This window comes from Nelumbo lutea, chromosome 1 (genome assembly GCF_056320005.1).
Source record: "Nelumbo lutea isolate HS-2025 chromosome 1, American lotus-T2T, whole genome shotgun sequence".
Taxonomy (NCBI): domain Eukaryota; kingdom Viridiplantae; phylum Streptophyta; class Magnoliopsida; order Proteales; family Nelumbonaceae; genus Nelumbo; species Nelumbo lutea.
The window spans coordinates 40,637,158-40,645,171 of record NC_142684.1 but is presented as its reverse complement, the minus strand read 5'-3'; the positions used below and the strand labels follow the sequence as shown (position 1 = coordinate 40,645,171).

Genomic DNA, 8,014 nt, shown 5'->3' with positions numbered 1-8,014 from the left:
CCTTGATTCAAATCCGATACGGTCTTTTTGCATCCCTACCAAACCACATGCCTATAATGTCCTATCTAATTAAATCATTGAACCATTTGACATGGTTAGTGGGGTCATGTGTTAGACATTAATGCTCTTTATTTGTTATCATTTTTTTTTATCTCATTTCTATCATTAAGGAAAATAATGTTCATTAATCACACATTTTTTATATGATGAATATATAATATTATAGAATATATCCAAAATTGTATGCAAAATTCTACATTTTCTATAATTTAATGTATTTTATTATTTAATAATAACAACATGTGTTGATCCATTTGACATGGATAGTTGAACCACTGACGCACTACTTGGATGGAAAAACCATTTTTTATTTTTTGATTGATTTTAAGTCATGTATTACATTTTCATCATCAATAAAAGTAATTCTTATTTTCGCATTTATTTTTGCATGTGCTAGTATCAAATGATGATGATGATGATAATAATAAGTAACCAAAGGACCTTACTGGTTGAACTACTAACCTATTTAACTAGGAAAATGGACTATGATTAAGGCATTAATTCATTTTTCTTTGTATTTTAGCCATTTCTATTTTTACTAACAATAATTATCATTTTTTTCAAACATATTTTTGTTTAATATTAAGAATAAATAATATTAATGTATGTTCAAATTTTGTTATAAAATTTATATCAAAACTATACTTTTATTTTTTATTATTTAATTTATGAGATAATAAAAATCACTTATTTACCAAGAGGAAATACAATTCCAATATATTGTTTGAACATTGGCTTTTAATATTGTGGTCAAATCAATTATTTATATATATAATATATATATTACTTATATATAATATATATGTTATTTATTATTTATTTATAAATATGTTATTTATATTGCATTTTTGTAAACATTTTATATGGTGGAAATAGTTGAGAAAATACTTATATTTTTTGGTTTTTTTATTTCAACTATTATATTTTTCTTTTTCTTTTAATAGTTTATTAATTAAAAAAATAAATCAGATCATATCGGATTCGAATATCTGACATCTTGATCGGATTTGGATTTGAATCAATATTTATGAGATCTAGTCAAATCTTTGGATTATATCAAATTTGAATATACTCTAATTCAAATTTAATTTGATTTGTTTGCATCGCTACCTAACCATTTGCCTATGATGACCTAGCTAATTAAATTATTGAACCATTTGACATGGTTAGTTGGGTTATGTGTTAGACATTAATGCTATTTATTTTTTGCCCTAATTTTTTTCCCATTTTTATCATTAATGAAAATAATTCTCATTAATCACACTTTTTATATGATGAATATATAATATTATAGAGTGTACCCAAAATTATCGACAAAGTTCTACATTTTTTAAAATTTTATGTATTTTATTATTTAATAATAACATCCATTTGACATGGATAATTTAACCATTAACCTACCACTTGGATGGAAAAATCATTTTGCTTTTTTGATTGATTTTAAATCATGTATTCCATTTTTATCATTGATAAAATAATTCTTATTTTCACATTTATTTTTATTTAATATGGTGGCTTATATTTTTCTTTGAGTTTATATGCATGTATGCATGTATGTATGTATGTATTTAATATTCGTTACTTAGTTATGACATCATAGATTGACCCATTTGACCCGGAATGTTAGATCATTGACCTACCTACTATCTAGATATGGAACTAGTTTCATTTTTAAATTGGTTTAAAATTTTGCATTTCATTTATACCATTGATAAAATAATTATTATTTATCATACTTATTTTTGTTTATATTATTAGTATATAATATTATAAATATGCCCAAAATTGTTTCATATTTTTTGTACTATTCAATTTTAAAAAATTTATTTTTAATTATACATCATGGTTTAACCTATTTGACCTAAAAGATTGAACCGCAAACCCACCCCCTAGATAGGAAGATGGTTTAATTTCCAATCGGTTTTAAGTTGTATATTTGATGTCCATCATTAATAAAATTATGTCTATTTTATCATAGTTATTTTTTAATATGGCAAATATATAATAATAGAAATATGTCCATTTTTTTCAAAATTTTATTTTTTCTATATATATATATATTATTTTTTATATTTCTAAATTTGTGTTACTTATTTATGACATCATGAAATTATCCATTTGACACAAATGATTGAAATACTTACCCATGACCTAAATGGAAAATATGATTTCATTTTTAGGTTTATTTTAAAAATATAAAATTTCATTCTATTAATAATTATTGTGTATGGATTTATTAGTGGAATTTAACGATGATAAACAAAATTACTTTTTATATTTCTAATTGAGTATTATTTATTTATAACATCATGAAATTATTCATTTGACTCAAATGGTTGAACTACTTACGCACCACCTAGATGAGATATATGATTTCATTTTTATATTTATTTTAAAAATATAACATTCTATTAATAATTATTGTGTATGGATCTATTAGTGTAATGATGATAAACAAAAGTATAAACGTTGAATTCAATGAGAGAGAATGTGATTTATTTAATAACTTAAATGTGAGACTTAATGTGAGGTAATTAAATTTACTTAATGGTATTCTTTTAATTATATGTTCTACCCTTTGAATGGAGATGAACTAAATTCAAGAGGAGGGGTATTTCAATAAAGAAAAAAAATCCAAAAGCCAATATTTCCTCATCCGCACTTTTATTTTCCATCATTAATAAAGTTATGTTTATTTTGTCATAGTTATTTTTTATATGAAAAATATATAATAATAAAAACATGTCCAATGTTTTTTTTTTCAAAATTTCTTTTTTTTCTATATTTTTTGTATTTTTTATATTTCTAAATTTGTATTATTTATTTATGACATCATGAAATTATCCATTTGTCTCAAATGGTTGAAATACTTACCCACATTCTAGATGGAAAATATGATTTTATTTCTAGGTTTATTTTAAAATATAAAATTTCATTCTATTAATAATTTTGTGTATGGATTTATTAGTGGAATTTAATGACGATGAGCAAAAGTATTTTTTATATTTATAAATTTGTAATATTTATTTAAGACATCATGAAATTATCCATTTAAGCTAAATGGTTGAACTACTTACCCACCACATAGATGAAAAATATGATTTCATTTCTATGTTTATTTTAAAAATATAAAATTTCAATCTATTAATAATTATTTTGTATGGATTTATTAGTGTAATGATGATAAACAAACATATAAATGTTAGATTTAATGAGAGAAAATGTGATTTATTTAATGACTTAAATGTGAGACTTAATGAGAGGTAATTGAATGTACTTAATGGTATTCTTTAAATTACATTTTTTGCCCTTTCAATGGAGATGAACTAAATTCAAGATGAGGGGTATTTTAGTAAAAAAAAATTCTAGAAGCCAATACCTCCTCATTCGCACTTTTATAAGTAGTATAGATATAGATATAGATAATTAGAATAGGATAAATTTTTTGAAAAAATATCACATAAGGGTAATGGCATTGTTGCTGGAACATGGTTTCTTCATCACCACATCCATCTAAACTACCGTGGTAGGTTAAGGTCGCCGATGGCAACTATGACCAGATGCTCTGGAGAAACCATGTTGGGTAAAATCATAGGTGGCACTATGGAATGTCTTTTTTCTTCTTTAGTCAAAGTGATGTCAACAACCCCAGGATTCCAACCAACCTCAAACCCGAACTCTCTCTCTCTCTCTTTTTGTGAAACTTGTTTCCATAACTACTCCAACTGATCCGATGGAGATTACAATGAAGCAAAAGGAATTCATTTATAGGTCGAAGCTTCCTGATATCTACATCCCGAACCATCTCCCTTTGCACTCATATTTCTTCAAAAACATATCACAGTTCGGCTCCCGGCCATGTCTGATAAACAGCATCACTGGCGAGACAGACACTTATACTGAAGTAGAACTCCTCTCCAAAAAAGTAGCAGCTAGGCTTGACAAACTTGGCATCCAACAAGGTCAAGTGATCATACTTCTACTGCCCTACTCGCCCGAGTTTGTCTTCACCTTCCTCGGCGTGTCTTACCACGATGCCACCAACACAACAACGAATCCCTTCTACACCTCGGTGGATATCGCCAAACAAGCCAAAGCCTTGAATGCCAGACTTATCATAACACAAGCCTGCATGTTGAGAAACTGAGAGAATTTTCCAAGGAGAATGACGTTAAGATCATGACTACCGACTCACCCTCCAATGGTTGTCTGCATTTCTTTGAGCTGACTCATTTTGATGAGTCAGAAATGCCCATGGTAAAGATTCACCCCGACGATGTGGTCACCCTACCTTACTCATCAAGGATAACTGGGTTGCCCAAAGGGGTGATGTTGACCCATTGGGGCCTCATAACTAGCGTGGCGCAACAGGTTGATGGAGACAATCTTAACATGTATCTTCATAGTGAGGACATATTGTTATGTGTGCTGCCTCTCTTCCACATCTACTCACTTAACTCGATGTTGTTTTGCAAGTTACGAGCCAACGTGTCGATTTTGATCATGCAAAAATTTTAGGTGGTGGCAATGATGGTGCTCGTACAAAAATATAAGGTAACCGTCAATCTGTTTCTCCCTTCGATCGTCTTGGCAATGGCTAAGAACTCGACCATCGATAGCTACGACCTATCGTCCATCCGTTCATATAGTGACATCTGGGTGCCACTCTGATGGGAAAGGAGCTTAAAGTGTTAGACAATGTATGCCCTTAGCTCCAATCAGATTGATGTACATATGCATTTATTGTAAATGAATAAAGTACATAATTGATTCGTGTTATATTTGGTGTGTTTCTATGTAATTACCCTTAAACTGGATACTTACGAGACTTGTATTAGTTTAAAATGTTCTCAGCTGTTGGATAGACTTGGGGAAGTTTATCCTGCCAAGGCTGACACTGATGTGTTGCCAAAAAGGTTGGGGCAGCCTGTCTCAGTTGCCAGGGTTAGACTCGAAGCACATGCAATGTATGTTTGTTCGAAACACTGAACCTGGACCATTTTCCAGTTATGCCTTAGACCTTGGAGACTAGTTGGCAAAACTGGAAAGTTACACATAACCCCTAGACTCGATTATAGTACTGCACTAGGTGTCGGATTGGGCTATATTTGATATGCCAATTAGTGAGATCCTTTAATGGTCAAAACCTGGGTATGTTGGGGCAGTATGAGAATTTACTCGAGTTGGTGATCATAGTGATAGGATCAGCCCCTTTGTTGGACAAAGTGAATGATTGGGACTGTACTATCTCTGATGGAAACCAAAACTATCGGCAGTCGATTTCAAACTTGTTTGAGGTTTGTTTTGCAAAATATATTTATATGATAATATATATTATGCTTTAAAGAAAAAGGTTTGCAAAAGGTTTTAATTCCTAGGACCCATCGGAGCAGAGAGTCAACATTGCACCTTGCGAACAAGGGAGATGTCCTTCCTATTGGGTAGTGTTTGATCATTAAGGGCTGAGAGGTTAAGTGTAAGAGACCATTTAGGGTTGTTTTACCTGATGGGATATATCTCACTTAAGTCCATTGTCCTTGGGCCTTCAAATGATGGATGGACTCAATGATCATTTAGTGTAAATGTTAGGCCCATTAAGAGCCCATACTAATGGACTCAAGGGTTCACTGTGCTTGATAGTGAATTTGGCCAGGTTTTTTAATAGAAGTTGGGCCAAACCCATATGGGCATATGTGAGGTCATAGTGTGGGTTCTATGCCATACAAAGAGAACCAAATGGTCCCACAACTATCTAGGGACGTGAGACACTTTCTTAATGGGCCTAAAGCTCATGATTAATTAGATTAATCAAGTGGTCACATCACAACTTAAGCAGTCATGTGACATGGACGAATATGGGTTTGGAACAACAATTAGGATAAGGGGATAAGTCTTATCCACTTAAAGAGTTCAAATCAAAATAAAGATTTGGATTAGGATCCCACTAATTGGATTAAGAGTGCTGATCCTTAAGGCTTATAAAAGGAGGAGGGCGAACTGCTTCAGTTATCACATCTGCTCTTAGTTCTCTCCTTCTGCTATTGCTACCTAGAAACCCTAGTTGATCTCCAATTATTGAACTGATAGAGACCAGTTCTGATTTTTGATTTTTGCAAGAAAATATCAAATTCAATTCATACTCACCACCCTTGCTCGATCCAAGATGTTGGATTACAGTTTTTGCTGAAAAACTGTGTTGCTAAACCAACTTCAATTTAAACTCCGCCATCTTCAATGGAAGTTGGTTTTGATGCACTCTTTGGGCGTGAACTACCACTTTGGGAGCTACACTTGTGGAATCCGTATCAGGTATATTTCTCCCTTTTTTTGGTTTCAGATCTGGTCCGGTTCAATGCAAGAATGACCATTGAAAAATGCTACGATTCCTAGAAGGGTAAAAGAAAATTTTTAAAATTTCGCCTAACCATCTAGCATGGTTTGCCCACCCATATGATGGATTTCCCTTTTCTTCATGAAGATGCTCTCATATTGGCCAGGTGAGAATTAATTATTCTGATTGTGTATGGGTCTTGAGTATTTTTTTATGAGCAAAGTGCACAGTGCCCTTATTTGATATTTTTTCAAACAAGTTATCCTATTCTAGTTATTGTATTAAAATTGTTATTTTCATTGATATTAGGGGAAAAAGTTTCCCTTATCGGCTAGAAGCCCATTCAAGAATCCAATCCAATAGCAATTCAGCCATACATTGAGAATATCTTTGTCATCGAGGAATTGTTATACAATGCACGACTTCGACTTGCATTACGCACAACACAACAAGGGCAGTGCATCCCAAACATTAGCAAAACAAATAAAACTTAGGGGTTTTTATTGTTCAGTCCACCCCAAAAAATCTTAGCCCCACCATACAGGTGGGAAGAATCCTAATTGTGGATCAATGCCAAATCACACAGGTAGGATGCAGTTTATAGAGGGGCTGTAATTTCTGATTTCTGAGGTGAAATACAATCTACTTATCCCTAAAATTTAGGGTTTCTTCAATTAGCTCCTCCTAAAAAATTGAAATATAAAAGAAGTTAGTATGGAAACCAAAAATCTTGTTGCCTCCATCCAATAAATATGAATTTTTTTCAACTCCTCCCTTCATGTTAGCGAAAAAGTTGTAAATTTTGTATCGTTATACCCCTAGACATAAAAAAAAGAAGAAAATGAACGCTATTCGAAAATGAAGACTTTTCTATTTGCTCCCAACTGTCTTCTTCCTCGTTTTGAATGTTGGAGGATTTCTTAGAGGAGGTTCCCTTCTCCAACAGTTTCAATAGTTGGAAAAAGAAGAAAATGAAGACATATGTTGGCTCCCGACTATCTTCCTCATTTCGAACATTAAAAGATTTCTTAAACTCCCTTCTCCCAAAGTTTCGACTGTTAGAAGAATTCTCAGAGCTGAAGAAGAAAACAAAGTTCCTCCCTTCCTCAAAGTTTCAACCAGAAAAGAAGAAGAAATTCGTACTCTTCCTTCTCCCAAAAAAGAAGCAGACTCCCTTCTCTCAAAGTTTTGATCATTTGAAGGATTCTCGGGCCCCTTGTGTTCACCAATCACCAATCATCGATGGCACTCTACATTCACCATTCAGAGGAAGCTTGAGTATCAGTTTACTGTACACCAGTTGTAGTTACATGATAGTCACCTAGACCATTAGAGCACAGAAGGTGCTAAGCCAATACTACACAAATGTCTACGATGAGTCCATAACCCATTGCACATATGCGATGATCTTGGAACCCGTGTAGACATGCGGTGAGCTCATGACCCGAAATGAGTTGCGATGAGCTCAAGACTTGCACGGACTTGCGATGAGCTTAAGCCCAACACACAACTATGATAGGTGCAAGCTCATCGCAGGTCAGAAACAAGTGAAAGAAACGTGTGTGTCGCTACTAATGTGTGTGACGAGATGCCTCATAGGCTTAAAGAGGACACGCAAGATAA

General features: G+C 32.4%; 1 pseudogene; it reads left to right on the top strand.

Annotated features, from left to right (window-relative positions):
• The first annotated feature begins 3,793 nt into the window (after positions 1-3,793).
• Positions 3,794-4,731, top strand: LOC148874372 (4-coumarate--CoA ligase 1 pseudogene; annotated as a pseudogene).
• The last annotated feature ends 3,283 nt before the right edge of the window (positions 4,732-8,014 follow it).